This window comes from Gorilla gorilla, chromosome 19, assembly GCF_029281585.2.
Source record: "Gorilla gorilla gorilla isolate KB3781 chromosome 19, NHGRI_mGorGor1-v2.1_pri, whole genome shotgun sequence".
NCBI lineage: Eukaryota > Metazoa > Chordata > Mammalia > Primates > Hominidae > Gorilla > Gorilla gorilla.
This window is the reverse complement of record NC_073243.2, coordinates 94,633,760-94,653,287: the sequence shown is the minus strand read 5'-3', so window position 1 is coordinate 94,653,287 and position 19,528 is coordinate 94,633,760. Positions and strand designations below refer to the sequence as shown.

General features: G+C 40.0%; 1 long non-coding RNA gene across 2 annotated transcripts in view; it reads left to right on the top strand.

Annotated features, from left to right (window-relative positions):
* Positions 1 to 1,311: 1,311 nt before the first annotated feature.
* Positions 1,312 to 19,528, top strand: part of LOC109023833 (uncharacterized) — a 47,852-nt gene continuing 29,635 nt past the window's right edge. For both annotated transcript variants that reach the window (XR_002003288.4, XR_008672977.2), the window contains exon 1: positions 1,312 to 2,142. This is a non-coding gene — a long non-coding RNA (uncharacterized lncRNA). The remainder of the gene's footprint in view (positions 2,143 to 19,528) is intronic.

The window sequence follows — 19,528 nt, the reverse complement described above, 5'->3', positions numbered from 1 at the left end:
ATTGGGCTCAGGGATCAGAGCAGGCAGAGGGGTTTCCAGGGAGGTTAAGATGCAGGGCAGAAATACCATTCAAAGAGTCAACATTGTAACCCTGGAGGTGGGGACAGATTCTTCCAAGGTTATCTCAGGACTAATCTCTCATTCCACTTTCAGACTTACAACTAGGAAAAATGTGTTCTTTTCCCTTTGAGCTAAGGTGGGCTATCAGCTTAGCATACCTGCCCTCGTTTCATCCTTTCTTGCAGGTCCACTCCAGGACCTGCCAGGATTGTTGTGAAAGACTCAAAATAGGACCCTCTGAGCCAGTTTTCCAATTCTCTTTCCCAGAATTCTGGGGTGTGCCTGGAGGGAGAGAGGGAAGCTGAATCTTCTCCATCCTGACTTTCAGGTTTCCTGTCTCAGGATTCCTGGTAACATTTCCTTTGGGAAAAAGAAGGGAGTTCTGTCAATTAACAAAACATTTGAAAAATCACTCATCCACTCTCTTCTCCTCATTTTACAAATGAGGAAACTGAGATCAAAATAGGTTAATAGACTGACCCAGGATTCTGCCATTAATGGCACAGATTGAGTTACAGCTCAATTTTTCAACCACCAGGGCACTGGTGATGATTTTAAAGAACTAAGATAAGGAGAAGAAGACTAAGTGTTAAATGCACTAGCTGCATTTCTATTTTAAACTACTATAATATAGTAATTCTAAAAGACCTGTTTTGCTGGTTTGCTTCTTTTATGAAAGCAGAATCAAACTCAGATTTCTTGCTTTAAATAATTCGGTTGATGACTGAAATTTAATCAAGTGGTGAGTTTCTTCACATTTTTCAGAATAGCCCTTAAGAAACAAAAATAATTATGTTTGTTGACTTAAAAAATTTATAGGAATACTTACTTTTTCCCACTTTCTCCCTTTTTCCCAACTTGAAAGCTTAACCTCATTTGATCATCTTCTATTCAACTTTCAAAGATTGTCCATACTGTTGTGTAGTAACCATGCAGTGTTTGTCTTCAGTAGGGGATAAAATGCAACCACTATCTAGGGGTGAATAAAAATATCTAACGGTATTAGCAAACCAGTATAAAGTGTACAGTAGAAAAAATTTAAACTTGGAATTATGTCCTCTTTTCCAGTTTCTCTGGTGTTAATATTTTCTGGAAAACATCCTCAAGGCTTGTCCTAGCTACCATCTTCCTGACATTGTCCCAGGTGTTGCAGTTACTAATGTGAGCAAGACATCCTCCTGGCCTTAGCGAGTGTACCCAGGAGTTATATAAAGGATATTCTGGGAGCCGGAAGAAGGAGCGAATAAAGCAGACTGCACAGATGGAACATGGAAAGGCTTTTAACAGAAATGAATACTTTCAGACCAGTTTTGAAGGACTGAGTAGGAGTAAACTAAAAGAGAAAAAGCAGGACAAAAGAAGCACCACTTTGGAAGCTCAAAGCCGCACTGGAAACACAGTCTTTCAGGATGTCTGAAAGGGGCAAGTCTGTTTGTGTGGGGTAAGAAATGCGGGGAGACAAACGGACAGTGGACAGATTGCAGAGAGCTCTGTGTGCTGAGAGGAGGGTGCAGACCAGATTTTTAAATTGAGAATGCAACAGTGAAGGATTTCAAGCTTGGAGTGAGAGGGGAGACTACGAGCCTGCAGTGATAAGGCAAAGCTGAAGATTTCAGAGCCAAGGCCACACCCTACAGTTGCCATGGAATGGGGTGGCACAGTGGGCTTTGGAGGTAAAGTCTGCAGTTGAGAAGTTCAAGGGTAGTAAGTACTTAATGCCAGGTCAATCATCCCTTTTAAGACACAGATATCATCTGCAGCGTTTTCAGGAACAGTGATAGAGAAGAAAAGCAGGCAGCTACTAGATATTCAAATCTTCCGCAAATGTCATGGAGAGAGTCAGGCAGTTGGTAGAAGAGACCTGTAAAGCTGGGTACCATAAGCCTCAACACAGGTGTTTTTATTTCAAGGCTGGGGAGCTGTGCTTTGGAAAAGCAATGAGGAGGTAACAGGAAGTCTCTTCTCCTTCTAAATCCTGTGTTCATGGAGGAGGGTGGGTTTTCTCCTCTTGAGAGGGAGTTACATACAAGTTTAAGGGAAAAGAGTCTGAAGTTTCCATCTAAATGATTCTGAAAGAATCAGGTAAGTAGTTGCTTAGAAATATTGCTAAATGTTGCATAAAGAGATACAGCTCTTCTATGGAGTAACAGATCCTGGCTACTCAATAGCTTTTTGCATTTTTTCCTGGGCTATGGAGATATTTGCAGCTTTCCATTACGTGTTAATATCTCTCATCTTACCACTGAAAGTTTATTTCTATCAATTTGCCTTCAAGTGAACTGCAGTTTCATATTTGTGATTTTATTTTTACCAAAACGAAATGGCTTATTTTTATCAAAATATACAATTGAAAAAAATACTATTTTACCAAGAATATTATTGTGTGCTAGATGCTGGAGGCATAAAAGGGAACAAGTTAGGAACTGTTGCTTTCCATGGACAGTTGGTGTGGAGTTTTAGTAAGACTTTTGAACACTTAAATTTATATCTTTCTTTTAAGAACCAATAAAAAAAGAGCAACTCTTTATAGCAGCATTATATTACATCATCTTCAAAGATCAATGTGTGTACAACATTTAAATAAATCAATATCTAGGTGTGATCATTAATCCTTAATCATGATGAACCATTGCTTAATCTAACCTGTGTTTACTTTTATTTCTGTTATAATTTGTTGACATTTTAGAAGTATAGTTCTTGTTCTCCAAGAAATATGGCACTCAAAGTCCCTGAAATTACTTGCCAAGTCATTGGGCTTTTGTCTCATGTATTTCTTAGGTCTTTGAAACAACTAGAGATTTATCTTTACCCATCTTCTGGTTTTATCTTTTTGAGTCTTTTTTTTTCTTACAATGGTCTGTAGTCAATTTAGGCAAATCTCTGTGTGAGTATTATGTGTGAGTATTATATATCTCTATGCCTCTTGGCAGAGGTGAATAACTTTTCCTTTTTATAAGAGGAATATAATTTTCCTCATTCCCAGTAGACATTAAGCTTATTAGCTACTTAACTTTTTGGTAATTTGCATTCATTTTCTCTATAGCAACAAAATGTCTGAATTGGAAGGAGAAAAAATTAGTTTATACCCAAAATTACTTTTATAAAAGGTTATATATTTCCTCTAACAATTATTTAAAAAGCAAACACTGAAAAATAGTGTAATAAGTCACAAAAATAAAACTAAAAATGGCTTTAATCACAGGTGTAGTCAAACCCCAGTGATTGTTACAAAACCTGTTAAGACTCATATGACTAAAATTGTGATTACTACATAGTTTTATTATTTTTAAGCACATGTGTAAAGTTTAAGGAACATTTAAGAGTAATTGTTACTAGCAAATTATTTCTAAAGTCATCTTAAAATGCCTTATTTTTTAATTTATTTGAAAAGGGTAGAAATCTCTGTTCACGTTTACTTTGTTCCACTCTGCTAAAAGGGCATAAGTGTCCCAATTGTTTTATGAGCAAAACACATGTGTGACTGTGTGCATACAAGTATAGACATGAATTCACACACAATTCCATTAATAACAAGGGATATCCTTGATGGGTACTGTTAGCTGAATATCAAGCAGTTGAATCATTTCATTTTCTTCCTGGAAAAGTTATTTTTCAAGGATTGGTAAATGATTGCCCTCGCACCTCAGGGCAACCATGTTACCAGTGAGATCTAAGGAGAATTCCACTTAGGGGCTTCTAGGAAAGGTGTTTCTTTCTGTGGAAAGGGTCAGGTGCAAAAAGACAGCTCCCTGGTTCAGCCCCTTGCCCTATTTTCCTGCCATGAATGCAATTCTGCCAGAGAATGATTGTGGTTCTGTGGCAGCTATCTTGGTCTAGCCCATAAGGCAGTAAGCCTAAGGGGAAAAAAAAAATTCATCGCATATCTTGGATGATAGAAGATAGAGAAATGATACAAAGGTTGAAGGGAGAATAAGAAGAAGCCTACATCTCTGATAACATCAGTTTGTTACTGCACCAAATCTGGAACCACTTACCTAGAGTTTCACTGTGTGAGATAATTAAAAGTTAACTGTGCTGACGCCCCTATTGGCAGCTGAATGCTAACTGATACATTACCACATTTTCTGACTCATTCCTGATGTCACGTTTGATTAGTTAAGTATAGCAGATATCCAAACTCAGGTTTTTGGATTCAAAGTCCAGGGTTTTCCTGGCCTTGCTGTCTCCCCATATTGTCACAATCTGGGAAATAAATCCACATACTGTGAAGTAATAACATACACTGCTTATTTTGAAGAATTTCCCTACTCTGATTTAAAGCCCTGTTTCTCTCTTCACCCTCTGGACTTACTCTGCTCATGATTTGTCCCACAAATTCTGGCTGTGAATATCTCTTTATAGTCACTTGTGACTGAATGTCCATTTGCTGTATTATGACTTTGGGCACGTTACCAGACATCACCTTATATTTCCTCATCTTTATAAGAGGATAATTTCTATTAACCTCTTCACATATTTCATACTCTTGTTGGGTGGGGAGGAGCTCATGGGGTGGGGCTTAATTCATTATCAACATTTGGCTTTTTAAATTATTTTTGTTTATTTATTTTTTGTGACAGAGTTTTGCTCTTGTTGCCCAGGTTGGAGTGCAATGATGCAGTCTTGGCTCACTGCAACTTCTACCTCCCAAGTTCATGCCATTTTCTTGCCTCAGCCTCCCGAATAGCTGAGATTACAGGAGTGCACCACCGCATCTGGGTAATTTTGTATTTTTAGTAGAGATGGGGTTTCACCATGTTGGCCAGGCTGGTCTCGAACTCCTGACCTCAGGTGATCCACCTGCCTTGGCCTCCCAAAGTGCCAGGATTATAGGCGTGAGCCACTGCAACTGGCCATTTGGCTTTTTTAAACTAATGGATGTTCCATAGGTGTTCACATGTTTTTGTGTGTTGTAAACATTTAATAACGACTACTAATAAGAACACAGATGAGTTTGCAAAGCTTGTGAAATTGCCCGGCTGATGGAAATTTGGCTTGCAAGCATTCATGCGGGAGAGAAGGTAGAGATTGAAGGAGCTCACGATTGCCTGCCAAAGTTGTCTGCATCTCAGTTGGAGAGGATTCAAAGCTTACCTTGAACCTTTAACTAAGAAACTTTTTAATATAAAAGTAAAGTATATATGAATTTAGCATTTGAATTTCAGTTTATTTTTTTTTAAATTTACTGTCTACTATATGACATATGTGTAGAAATTACATACTGAGTCAAGGCCCATAATGAGCTATTACATTTCCACTTGGCATTATTTGTAAAGAAATGGGTGTGTTCAATATTTTTCTTCAATCTCTTTCTAGATATGAAGTGTTAAAGATCTATATGTAGATGTTTGCCATGTGTGTGACTGAAATCTAATTATAGAGTTATTTGTGTACTCAAAGAAACTACAGTTTCCCCAGTCAGAGCTTATGACCAAACTGGGCACTACAATGGGCTCTTTAAGAATGCTGCATTAGGCCGGGTGCCGTGGCTCATGCCTGTAATCAAGCACTTTGGGAGGCCGAGGCAGGTGGATCATGAGGTCAGGAGATAGAGACCATCCTGGCTAACATGGTGAAACCCCGTCTCTACTAAAAAATATAAAAAATTAGCCAGGTTTGGTGGTGGGCGCCTGTAGTCCCAGCTACTTGGAAGGCTGAGGCAGGAGAATGGCATGAACCTGGGAGGCAGAGCTTGCAGTGAGCCGAGATCACGCCACTGCACTCCAGCCTGGGCAACAGAGTGAGACCCCATCTAAAAAAAAAAAAATAAATAAAAATAGAATGCTGCATTAGGAAACCCGAGAAAGCCCTCTGAGTACACTGTAAAACTGAGTTATAAGGAAGCAAGAGTAGGGATTTGCAAAGATACTGATTAGGGGAAAAATGATCCTAGGCCAGTGGGACCTCAAGTCTCAGTCAATGAAATGTATCCATATATTTAAAGAAAAATATGAGTCCAACAGATGGGGGATTGAGAAGCCAGAAAAGCGTAAGAAATCACAGAAGAGCTTTTTGCTGTTAAACCAAGACTTGTCTGAAGAAGGCGATGCTCGGAACCAGAGTAGATTTCCAAGGGGAGGCATATTATTATTGTTGTTATTATTATTAGCTTCTAGTATATATTGGTTGTTTTCTACATCAGATGCTACATATTTTATGTATCATGTAACTTATTCCTCATAAAAACTCATGAATGTAGGCACTACTATTTACTTTATAAATGAGGATATTAACATGGAAGGAGATCAAGTTTCTTATCTAGGAGCCTAAAGCTAGTAAGTGGCAGTGTTGGTATTTGAACTTAGCCTTGAGAGCCTGTACATATAACCACAATTATGAGAACTTACAAAGACAAAAGAGAATTTTCTCCTCGATTTTGCAAAGAGGATCAGAATTTGTGACTAACCCAATAGTATGTGTCAGAATTAAGACAATAATTCAGGTCTTCTGAATCTTAGTTTGATGTATTTCTAGTATACCTGAATTCTTCTCCACAGGCAAGTCATTAAAGATAGGCCAGTAAAGAGTATATTGCCTTCAGAGTTGGGGCAGCAATGGAGAACGGTATTCTCTGGAAGAAAGCCACTATGCATAGTTCACACTTAAGGAGTAGAGAGTTATTCTCCGCCTTCTTGTGGGCAGATTATATATTGGAATTCTTCTGCACTGGAGATTTGTCTATTTTTCTCCATTTATTTATTTTTTCAGTCATTTATTTACATCAGTATCGACTCATGGGTATTCATGTTATGTTTTGAGTTATAATCCAAAAGATTTTATTTATCTTTTTGCCCAAATTGTGCCAGCGTTAGCCATTGGGAGCATGTTCTGTTGGCCCCTTTGTCTTCTTGACACATAATTGTGGATCTTTTTTTTCTTAGCACTTATGAAAAGAACTTTTAGTTTCAGGGGTACATGAGCAGGTTGGCTCTATAGATAAGTTGCATGTCTTGGGGGGTTGGTGTACATATTATTTCAGCCCCAGGTTATAAGCATGTACCCAGTAGGTAGTTTTTTGATCCTCACCCTCCTCCCACCCTCCACCCTCAAGCAGGCCCTGGTGTCTGTTGTTCCCTTCTTTGTGTCCATGTGTACTCAATGTTTAGCTGTCACTTGTATATGAGAGCATGCAGTGTTTGGTTTTCTGTTCCTGTGCTAGTTCACTTAGGATAATGGCTTCCAGCCCCATCCATGTTGCTACAAAGGACATGATCTTGTTCTTCTTTCATGCCTGTGTCGTATTCCACAGTGCACATGTCCCGCATTTTCTTTATCCAGTATACTATTGATGGGCATTTAGGTTGACTCCATGATTTTGCTACTGTGACTAGTACTTAGCACTTCTTTGTTTTCTGGCATTATAGGATGCCCTAGGTGTTCCTGCTTCAGTCTTAGAGCTAGCCATTTCTCCAAGGTGCCCTGGTTCCTTTGACTGAAGAATGGCATTAGAAACCAAGGTTGAGGTACTAGGTGTGAATCTTATTTTAAATAGTAATTAATACTCGGAAGTGAAGACAGTTGTTGCCCTTGGTGGGGTGGTGGTGACAGGAAGATGTCCCCAAGAGGCTTCAAGGGTATCTGATCTGTTTCTTGATCTCAGTCTTGGTTGCCTGGGCTTCTTCATTCAGTGAAATTCGTCAAGGATACACTTAGGCTACGTGTACTTTCCTGCCTTCATGTTGTATTTCAATAAATACTTGTTTATTTAGAAAATAAAGAAAAACAAAACAAAACAAAAACTAATCGTTAACTCTTAACTGAGTATCAGATAGACATGCTCTGGATTTCAAATCCCTGGGTTTAAAGACTTTCCAGCTTTATAGCTTTTGGCTGCTTACCTAACTTTTCCATCCCTCCATTTGTAAAATAAGGATAGCAGTATTATCTGCCTCAGGTTTATAAAATAGGGATAGCAGTATTATGTGCCTCAGCATTAAATATCTCCACACACTCCCTCCTCTGGACATGTATATATGTGTGTACTTATACACATACAGTCACTTATCATTATTTATAGATTCCATATTTGCAATTTTGCCTACTTGCTAATATTTATTTCAAACCTCCAAATTAATCAGTCAATTCTTATGGCATTTTTGTGATCATTTGTGGATATGCACAATGTAGCAAAACATTTGAGAACTGCCTGACGCCCATTTCCCAGTGAGCTCAAATAACTATATGTTCTGCCTTCTTGTTTCAGCTCTCATGCTGTGAACAAGGGCCCTTTTCTCTCTGTATATATAATGCCACGTTTTCACATTTCCGTGCTTTTTGTGGGTGATTTTGATGTCTAAAATGCACCCCCCCCACTGCAATGTGCAATGCTCATGTCTTGTCTAGTGTTCCTAAAGGCAAGAAGTCTATGATGGAGCCCTTATGGAGAAAATATGTGTGTCAGAGAAACGTCATTCAGACATGAGTTACAGTGCTGTTGAGCTTAATGTTAGTGAATCAACATTATACATTAAATAAGAAACACAACTAAAATAAAATCAATTATGAATTGATTGATTAATCAAAATGTTGTGACCAGATGCTCTTAGGAACCTAATTGTGTATTTCCCAAAGGAGCAGTAGTTCAATATTTGCTAATTTAGTGTTTGTTGCAACTTTACGGCACATAAAAACTACAAATAATGAGAATCAGTTGTATATATGTGTATATACATACATATCTACATATAAAAATATCTATGTATGTCTGTCTACCAATATGAGAACAGTGCCTATTAGTATATTATTAATATAATAAGCCCTTAACAAATGTGTTTAGCTATTATTATCTAGGTATCTGAGTAGAATTGCTCTGCAATCCACAGTCACTCCTGAGAAAGATAATGACGTTTTTTTGGCTCTCAGTAAAACGTCTTCTTTGTGGTATGGAAGGAACAGCAATAAAGGAAGCACAGCCCTTACTCTTATGGAATTTACATTGCAAAATAACTCAGTACAGACTCAGTGTTTTTTGCACTATCTAGAGATCATAAGGAAAAAGTGGGAGTATGATGAAAGAAAGTTCAAAGTGAAGTCACTATATTAGCTTAAAATAGACAAGCATACAGATGAGCAATGTGTAAGAGGTTTTTGTAATGACTTGTCTATATCCTGAAACTTAGTAGCCTATGGATAGATGCCTTGAGATTTACATAAACAATGAGAAACCTGCCTGATGTCGGAAATGAACACACGTTCTAGCTTTCAAGTCAATTAGCGAGATATTCGTATTTCTTTTCTAGGTTAAGAAGCAAATCTGTTCCGATGTGATGCCAACTAAGTACATGATCTGATTGTTCCAGTTATCCTGTGCCAAAAAAGAAGCAAAAAAATGGGCTTTCCACGGATTATTGAACACGGTGTCAGTGTGCCTGAGAAACAAGCCACTATTAAAAGCTTTCTAGGCAACTTGAATCAGGTTGCTGAGCTTTGAAAAACATTCTACAGCCAAGTGTAGGAGACCCAAGAACTTGGAGAACATACACGCTCTGAGCTATTTCAAAAAATACAGCATTTAAGCCAATTGAGCTGTAGTCAGGGCAACACAGGCATGAATAACATGAAGGTAGATTTTAGTAGAAGAGAAGAACAGGCAAGGGATGCAGTCATGTGCATTTGAAACACAGGACAAACATAAGCCCTGTTTATCTCAATAAAGTAAGTGCAGTTTGGGGGCATTCTGCGGGGTGAGATCATTTGTTGGAATTTAGATGAGGCCCAGAATGATCCACTGGATATCAAATCCACACATAAGCCTCTGCTAGAATTGTGCCAGAGTAAGGGCAATCCTGGAATTCCTCCAGGCAGTCTTACCACACCACCCAGATGTCTGGTTTCTAGGTGAATGAATTGAAGAAAGATCAAGAAATATATGGTGGGTAAGAGGTAGGAGAGAAAGCCTGTGTAAATTAAATCAGATCTCCTCATACATAAACCTACTCAATTACTTCTAAAGCCTCCTTTTATTTCTAACATACAATAATTGAGTTAAAGAAATATAATATTCTTGCTTCAGGAATAGGAATTATTTTCTCAGGCAAAAAATGAAAGATGAAAAGTACTACAGTGTGCCTACGTCATGTGCTGCTAATGCTATTTTCTTCTTGAGGTGCTGAATTGTTCGTTTTCCTGGGAAAGCTCTAGGGTAGAGCTAGCAAAATATCAAGATAGCAGATATGCATGTAGAGCCATGAGGCGCCTTGCTCAGCTCTCCCTTCAAGAGAACTTGCTTCAAGGTGGGAGGCTGGGGAACACCCTCCACCTGCTCTGTCTTCAAATGCACTGGGGCATTCATGCAGAGGCTACGTTTTCCCGGGGCTGCTCCCAGCCTGTGACTGAGCAAGGCAGAAGTGCTAGCATCATGCCATTCCTGCAGAAGGTGGGTTTCCTCTAATGGGTAAACTTGGCTCCAGGGTTCGCCATCAGCATGGACATAATACACGCAGAGCTTGCCAGAGGCTGAGGCCCCTCCTACCACATCCTGCAATTTTGTCTCTTCTGTCACAGGTGTCAGAACTGCTCTCAATCCAAGGATCGTCCCCCACATATTCCTCCTCCTCTCCCCTTTATCCTTCCCAGGTCCCCCACCCCAGACTCTCAAATCTACTTCCATCTTCAAATCTGCTTCTTGGAGATTATGAACAAAAGAGGATTTGCATTTGATAAGATCCCAAAGAGAGAGGAAGGGGATAATCCATATAATTCTGACACTGGTCACCAGGCGCTTTTTTGTTTTCTTTTGACTGAACACCTGATGGAGCTGTTAGAATTAAGTCACATACGAGGTGACACAGACTGGCTTCCCCTTTTGGGGCAGTGCCTGGGAGGGACAAATGACTTATCACATTGTGGATGGGGGAGTGGAAGATCCCAGCTTCATCTTGGAACATAGGCTAATTAGGGGTGAGAAGGAATAGACAGGTTCACACAAACAGCCTCCCCCACCTCCAAGTTTCTCAACTGAGATTGAGGTGAGAAATCAGCTCAGCAGAGACAAAGGTTGTGTGCTCAATTCATGCCAGTTCACTTTGCACTTTCCATTCAGGTTTCAGGGTTTACTTCTGGGACTCCTCATGTCTTTCAGGGTTGTCCTGAATGTTCATTTGTCCAGGATCCTTGGAGGGAAAAAATGGGGGACTGTGCCTGGTTTCGTGTCTCTCAAATGGAATATCAGAGCTTCAGACCGTTCCCTTGTTTGCAGCTGAGAAAGTGTCAGTGCTAAAAGCAAAGGGAGGTGGCGCAGAGGCACCATGGATAGTACCCAAATGTGAGTCACACCTACACCATCAGCTTTAGAACCTGTGAACTAGAAATCTCAGAAAATAATCATAAAATTATACTGGCTTTTCTGCCCTGTAGAAGGACTGTAGAGACAGATTCTTGCAGAAATCTTGCCTTGCTCCCACCGAGCCCACGACTTTTCTCGCCACAAGGAAAGCACTGGTTAAGGAGGTGATTCAGAGGTAGGTTCCCCAGGTGCGTCCATCGATGAGTGACCTCTCCTCCGCAACAGGGAAATACTTTCATCATTCAGGAAGGAATACTGAGTTAGGAGGCAGAAGCTCTGGGTCCTGCTTTTAACGCTTGCACAAACTTACTGTGTAGCTTTGAGCAAGGCATCCAGCCTCTCGCTCTCAGTGTCCTGTGCAGCCAAACTGATTGATCTATGAGGCAATGTGTGGCCCAGCTCTGCCGTTCACTATATTACCATGTATTCTCCTAATAAAAAACTGGCACACGGAATGTAACAATGCGATTGCATATTTGACATTGGGGTTGTCCTTATAAGTCTAGGTAGCCATCTTTGCAGCACTGGCTCTTTCAAAAGAAAACTATTTTCATAAATATTTCATTTGGAAATCCCCATTTATCTGGAAGACTTAGTAAAGCATCTTCTGTAGACACAGAAGCACATTATCGCCTGCTTACTTCAGAGTTAGGTTACCAGGCATGTTCATAAAAAAATAACAAAGCATATAACTTTAGTCAAACTTTACAGAGAGGATAGATTGCCGACAAAGAGGTTATTGTAATATAGCTCATAATTTTTTCAGGAGTATGCTAAATATATATATATATATAAATATGTGTGTGTTTATGTGTATATATACACACACATATATATACATAAACACATATATATGTTTATACATATACACATACACAAACATACACACATTTATATATTTACTAATGTATTTAACTTCTCCAAAACATTAGCTACCAAACAGAATATTAGATTAAAATATTTTAAATTAAAAAGTTATTTAGAGAAAAATAATAGAACTCTCATATATCTCAAATATCTTATGTTGACCTCTTCCCTGAACTCTAAACATTAAACTTTATTAAGAGGAAAATAGTGCATATGCGGGACAAGCATGAGAAAGCGACTCAGGAGTACGGAGTAAACAGAGCAGGCTCATTGTTCAAGTTCAATGAGTGTAATTATCTGATAGCCATTTGTAGTTCCTATAAAATACCCTTTCCCCCCCGTATTTGTTGCTGCTAGTATTTAAAGACAGGTCTAATCTTTTCTGCTTTTAATCCCTTTGTCAACCATCAGCAGCCAGTGGAAAAAAAAGGAAAAAGAAAAAAAAAAGAAAAAGAAAACAGAATCACTTAGGTTTGGCCTTCATGTTATCCTCTCCCCAATTGCACTGAGAGGGGACAGATGGGTGACCAGCTGTCGTGACACAGGACCAGGGTCACGGGGTCCCCGCACACAAAGCAGCGAACGCCGCTGGGTCCTCAAGCTGCCTCTGCCTCTGAACAGCCTCGTTGGGAGCGAGGCTCTCTCAGGCCGGCATCACTCACGCTCACCAGTGAGGCTCTGAATGTTTTGTCTCAAGCCAGGAATGTTAAAGGCTCTGGTTCTCTGCAGCCAGTTAGGAACCCTTTCACCATTGTTTGCTTCCATGCTTGCCCTGTTCAGCAGCCACTCTGTGAAGAGGAAACCTCAGTAACAGGAGGGGGAAGGACGCTGCCATGGATGCGTTTCTACCCTCCAGGGAGGTGACGTAAGAAGAAGGACTTGATAAATTGTAATATCCCTCTGGAGGAGTACCCCTTTAAGAGAATGAAGAGGACGACCTTCAGGAATAAAACCGCCTTGCAAAAATTGTAACAGAAAATTATGAAAGTGGCAGAGGCCTGACCTAATCGATGCCATCTTGCTTCTAACCTCCAAGCTGCCCTAGTTCATTCCTGGGCGAAGGCTGAACTAACCTTGGGAGAAACTTAGGTTTTTTTTTTTTTTGAGGCGGAGTCTCGCTCCATCGCCCAGGCTGGAGTGCGGTGGTGCGATCTCGGCTCACTGCAAGCTCCGCCTCCCGGGTTCACACCATTCTCCTGCCTCAGCCTCCCGAGTAGCTGGGGCTACAGGCACCCGCCACCATGCCTGGCTAATTTTTTGTATTTTTAATAGAGACCGGGTTTCACCATGTTAGCCAGGATGGTCTCGATCTCCTGGCCTCATGATCCGCCTGCCTCGGCCTCCCAAAGCACTGGGATTACAGGTGTGAGCTACCACGCCAGGCCTTTTTTTAAAAAAATTAAGTTCTAGGGTACATGTGCACAACGTGCAGGTTTGTTACACAGGTATACATGTGCCATGTTGGTTTGCTGCACCCATTAACTCGTCATTTACATTAGGTATTTCTTCTAATGCTATCCCTCCCCCAACACCCCACCCTGTGACAGGCCCCAGTATGTGATGTTCCCCACCCTGTGTCCCAGTGTTCTCATTGTTCAATTCCCATCTATGAGTGAGAACATGTGGTGTTTGGTTTTCTGTCCTTGTGATAGTTTGCTCAGAATGATGGTTTCCAGCTTCATTTTTGTCCCTGCAAAGGACATGAACTCATCATTTTTTATGGCTGCATAGTATTCCATGGTGTATATGTGTCACATTTTCTTAATCCAGTCTATCATTGATGGACATTTGGGTTGGTTCCAAGTCTTTGCTATTGTGAATAGTGCTGCAATAAACATACATGTGCATGTGTCTTTATAGTAGCATGATTTATAATCCTTTGGGTGTATACCCAGTAATGGGATCGCTGGATCAAATGGTATTTCTAGTTCTAGATCCTTGAGGGATCGCCACACTGTCTTCCACAATGGTTGGACTAGTTTACAGTCCCACCAACAGTGTAAAAGTGTTCCTATTTCTCCACATCCTCTCTAGCATCTATTGTTTCCTCACTTTTTAATGATTGCCATTCTAACTGGTGTGAAGTGGTATATCATTGTGGTTTTGATTTGCATTTCTCTGATGACCAGTGATGATGAGCATCTTTTCATGTGTCTATTGGCTACATAAATGTCTTCTTTTGAGAAGTGTCTGTTCATATCCTTTGCCCACTTTTTGATGGGGTTGTTTGTTTTTTTCTTGTAAATTTGTTTAAGTTCTTTGTAGATTCTGCATATTAGCCCTTTGTCAGATGGGTAGATTGCAAAAATTTTTTCCCATTCTGTAGGTCACCTGTTCACTCTGATGGTAGTTTCTTTGGCGGTGCAGAAGCTCTTTAGTTTAATTAGATCACATTTGTGTATTTTGGCTTTTGTTGCCATTGCTTTTGGTGTTTTAGTCGTGAAGTCCTTGCACATGCCTATGTCCTAAATGGTATTGCCTAAGTTTTCTTCTAGGGTTTTTACGGTTTTAGGTCTAACATTTAAGTCTTTAATCCATCTTGAATTAATTTTTGTATAAGGTGTAAGGAAGGGATCCAGTTTCAGCTTTCTACATATGGCTAGCCAGTTTTCCCAGCACCATTTACTAAATAGGGAATGCTTTCCCCATTTCTTGTTTTTGTCAGGTTTGTCAAAGATCAGATGGTTGTAGATGTGTGGTGTTATTTCTGAGGGCTCTGTTCTGTTCCATTTGTCTATGTCTCTATTTTGGTACCAGTACCATGCTGTTTTGGTTGCTGTAGCCTTGTAGTATAGTTTGAAGTCAGGTAGCATGATGCCTCCAGCTTTGTTCTTTTGGCTTAGGATTGTCTTGGCAATGTGGGCTCTTTTTTGGTTCCATATGAACTTTAAAGTAGTTTTTTCCAATTCTGTGAAGAAAGTAATTGGTAGCTTGATGGGGATGGCATTGAATCTATACATTATCTTGGATAGTATGGCCATTTTCGTGATATTGATTCTTCCTATCCATGAGCATGGAATGTTATTCCGTTTGTTTGTGTCCTCCTTTATTTTGTTGAACAGTGGTTTATAGTTCTCCTTGAAGAGGTCCTTCAGATCCCTCGTAAGTTGAATTCCTAGGTATTTTATGGGAGAAACTTAGTTTTTAGTTTAACTTTGAAACAAAGATGATAACAGCCCTTTCCCAAAACAAGCTGCCTTCTTGCCTGGGTGCTAGACTCACTATGTAGGACTAACAAATTAGCCACAAGATTAGAAATTATGGTTTAGGAGTCATGCAGCTAAACATGCAGCCAAACAAATTCAGAGTGATTTGAATAATCATAAAACTCTGGTCTCCTGTATAGCCGGCTCCACATGAACTCGACTCTTTCTCTACTGCAATTCCTGTCTGGATAAATAGACTCTGGGCAGTGGGCAAGGAGAACCTGCTGGGTGGTTACAGGAGTACGTAGCAACAATGTGTACCCTTTTCTTTACAACTCAAGACAATTTATCAATCCCACTTTACAAATTAGTTGAATACAGGACTCTCTTAACTGCTTATTCCAGTGGTTTTCAAAGTGTAGTCTCTGCACATTTATACACTGTTGGTGGGAATGCAAATGAGTCCAGCCCCTGTGGAAAGCAGTTTGAAGATTTCTCAGAGAACTAAAAATAGAACTACCATTCTACCCAGCAATTTTATTGCTGGGTATATACCAAAATGAAAATAAATCGTTCTACCAAAAGACACCTAGATTCATATGTTTATTACAGCAGTATTCACACTAGCAAAGACATGAAATCAACCCAGGTGCCCATCAATGGTCGATTGGATAAAGAAAATGTAGTACATATACACCATGGAATACTATGCAGCCATAAACAATGAGATCATGTCCTTTGCCACAATATGGATACAGCTGGAGGCCATTATCCTAAGTGAATTAACTCAGAAACAGAAAACTAAATACCAAACGTTCTCACTAATAAGTGGGAGCTAAACATTGGGTACACATGGACACAAATGCGGGAACAATCAACACTGGGGGGTCAGGCACAGTGGCTCATGCCTGTAATCCCAGCACTTTGGAAGCCCAAGGCAGGTGGATCACTTGGAGTTAGGTGATTGAGACCAGGCTGACCAACATGGTGAAACCGCATCTCTACTAAAAATATAAAAATTAGCAGGGAGTGGTGGCACGCATCTGTAGTTCCAGCTACTCGGGAGGCTGAGACAGGAGAATTGCTTGAACCCGGAAGGCAGAAGTTGTAGTGAGCCAAGATCGTGCCACTGCACTCCAGCCTGGGCAACAGAGTGAGACTCCATCTCAAAAACAAACAAACAAACAAACAAACAAACAAACAAACAAACACTGGGGATTCCAAAAGTGGGGAGGGTGCCAGTGGGGCAAGGGTCAGAAAACAACCTATTGGGTACTATGTTCTCTACTTGTGTGACAGGATCATTAAAAGACCAAACCTCAGCATCATGCAATATACACATATAACAAACCTGCACATGTACCCCCTGACTCTAAAATAAAACAAAAAACAAAACCAAAGTGTTGTCCCTGGACCAGTAACATCAGCAATATCTGGAAGCTTGCTAGAAATGCGAATTCTCTGCTGCACTAAGACCTCCTGAATGGAAGACTTTGGGGCGATGCCCAGAAATCTGTATTTTAGCAGGCCTTCCAGATGAATCCATGTATGCTGAAGTTTTTACTATTTTGAGATTTTTGCTGATGGTTTTATAACAATATTGGTGCTTTCAAATTCATATTATCAACACTCATATTTTCATATTCATATTTGTAAAATATTTCATCCTACACATGAGAAAACACACCTAAGATAAAGCGAGTGGCTTAAAATCACCCAGCCAGTGGGTGAGAAGCCAAAATCTTCCAGTCTGGGATGTTTTTCATTCCATTACATTGAAATGCAGAATTAATGTTTCCTTTACCTAGGCATTAAAGGAGAGAATAGGGTTAAGCTCACCCAGGGAAGGTCACCTGGCTGGCCAGAGGGGTGGCCCCCACCTTGGGAAATTTACTGTCGATAGCAGCCCCACAGTCTTAGAGATCTATATTGTCTGAAATCCAAAAGGAGAATCCAACCCTTTCCCAAACAGAGGGATATTAACCAGGCCCAGGTCCATCAGTGCTGGCCTCTCTCAGCAGCTCATCCCCACTCGATGCCCAGAAAGCCAAATTCATCATGGGAATTCTGTTTTTTTCCTGCAAAAGGTCAGGCGAAAATGAGTGTATGTGTGTGTGTGTGTGTGTGTGTGTGTGCGCATTTAGTTACATTACTAAAATGTTAATCAAAATGAAGTTAAAAATGGCCTGATTGGTCCCCCTGACAATTGGGCCATTTTGAGGAGCAGAGGAGAGAATGCAGAAAATAGCTCTTTGTAAACTAAATAAAGGCAAGCAGCAGTATTATTATCATTTACCTGTAGACATTCAAGGTGTTTTAAGTTTTTTTGACTAAATTTTACTAGATTTATGGTACATACCCTTCAGAATTCAAGAAAGCTTTCAGCATTTGGTGTTCAGAGTTCAGATCTTTTAAACTGTCCTGGAAAATGAACTTGTTAACAGAAAGTTACATCCACACACATTCACTCTTGAATATGTGCTATGGAGTGTCTACCAAGAAATCCTGTTGGCTGCAACAGCACGGTTTCGGGACAAAGGGAGCCTCTGCAGAGAGCAAGGGTGCTCAGATCCAGAGTCCCCAACTCTGTTCTCTGTCACAGCTGTGGTTCTCCAGGAACTTGCACTGGACAACTTCCTTCCCTTCCCAGTCTGGCAAGTCCTACCTGGGTTCATTTCTTCCTCATTCATGGTGTCCAGAGCACTTTGAGTATTTTGTGATGATGATTATTATTTTTCTTGTTCAGGGAAAATTTCCCTTTCTGCCCATAATACTATTATTTTTGGGCCACTTGTCTAGACGCTGCCACTATTCCCACCCATTCCCTACCCACCCATTCCCTCTTCAGTCCCTGCACACTGAGGACATCCCACTCTCCTGACACCAGCTTTCCTTGGTTAGGAGTCACACATTTGGGTTTTCATCTTCATTATTTTTTTACTCTTCCCAAAGTCTTTTTTATGTGCAGAAAGGTGTATAAAATTTAGAAAAGATCAATTGTCTACTTTTATTTTGAACCAACTAGTATTTAGTTTATGAAAGTTGGGAATTCAAAACTCCAGTTGTTTTTGAATCTTTAAAGCTCAGTTTACAAACTTTCTTTTTTTTTTTTTTTGAGATGGAGTTTCACTCTTTTTGCCCAGGCTGGAGTGCAATGGTGTGATCTCAGCTCACAGCAACCTCCACCTCCCAGGTTCAAGTGATTCTTCTGCCTCAGCCCCCCAAGTAGCTGGGATTACAGGCATGCACCACCACACCTGGCTAATTTTGTATTTTTAGTAGAGGCGGGGTTTCTCCATATTGGTCAGGCTGGTCTTGAACTCTCCAGCTCAGGTGATCTGCCCAACTCGGCCTCCCAAAGTGCTGGGATTACAGGTGTGAGCCACTGCACCCGGCCCACAGACTTTCCTATTCTATTCTATTCTATTCTATTCTATTTAGCAGATTTTCACAATAATTTCTAAAGGGCCTGGGAATAATGTTGGTTCCATTTACAGACCTAGATAAATCCCATTTCATCCTGGTATATTACTGTAGTAAATAAGCATTTATACATTTTATAGTTTTTACTTTAATTTTGTTATCTGCCTTAACAAATAAAACTTTCCCTCATCCCAAATAACTATTATAAATATAAAAATATACTTTATAAGGAGAGCCTTAATTATCTTTGATATTCTAGTATAATGCCCAGACTTAGTATGATTCTATCTTAAGACCTGAAGTTTAAGTCAATGATTCAAACATACATTTTAAATGAACATTAAAATGTTGTCACTTCAACAGGCCAAATCATTCCAAGTACTTTGAAATGTTTGATTTGAGAAGTTTGTCATGAGAAGCACACTAAATGCATATAGATTCCATTTTAATATAATGATGGCCAATGTTTATTGAGCACCTTTTTTTGTGCCAGGCATTCTTCTACATTGTTATTATTATTATTATTATTATTATTATTATTATTTGAGACAGGGTCTCACTCCGTCATCCAGGCTGGAGTGCAGTGGTGTGATCTCGGCTCACTGCAACCTCTGCCTCCTGGATTCCAGCGATCCTCCTGCCTCAGCCTCCTGAGTAGCTGGCACTACAGGCACATGCCACCACACCCAGCGAATTTTTTGTATTTTTTTGTAGAGATGTTTCACCATGTTGTCCAGGTTGGTCTCAA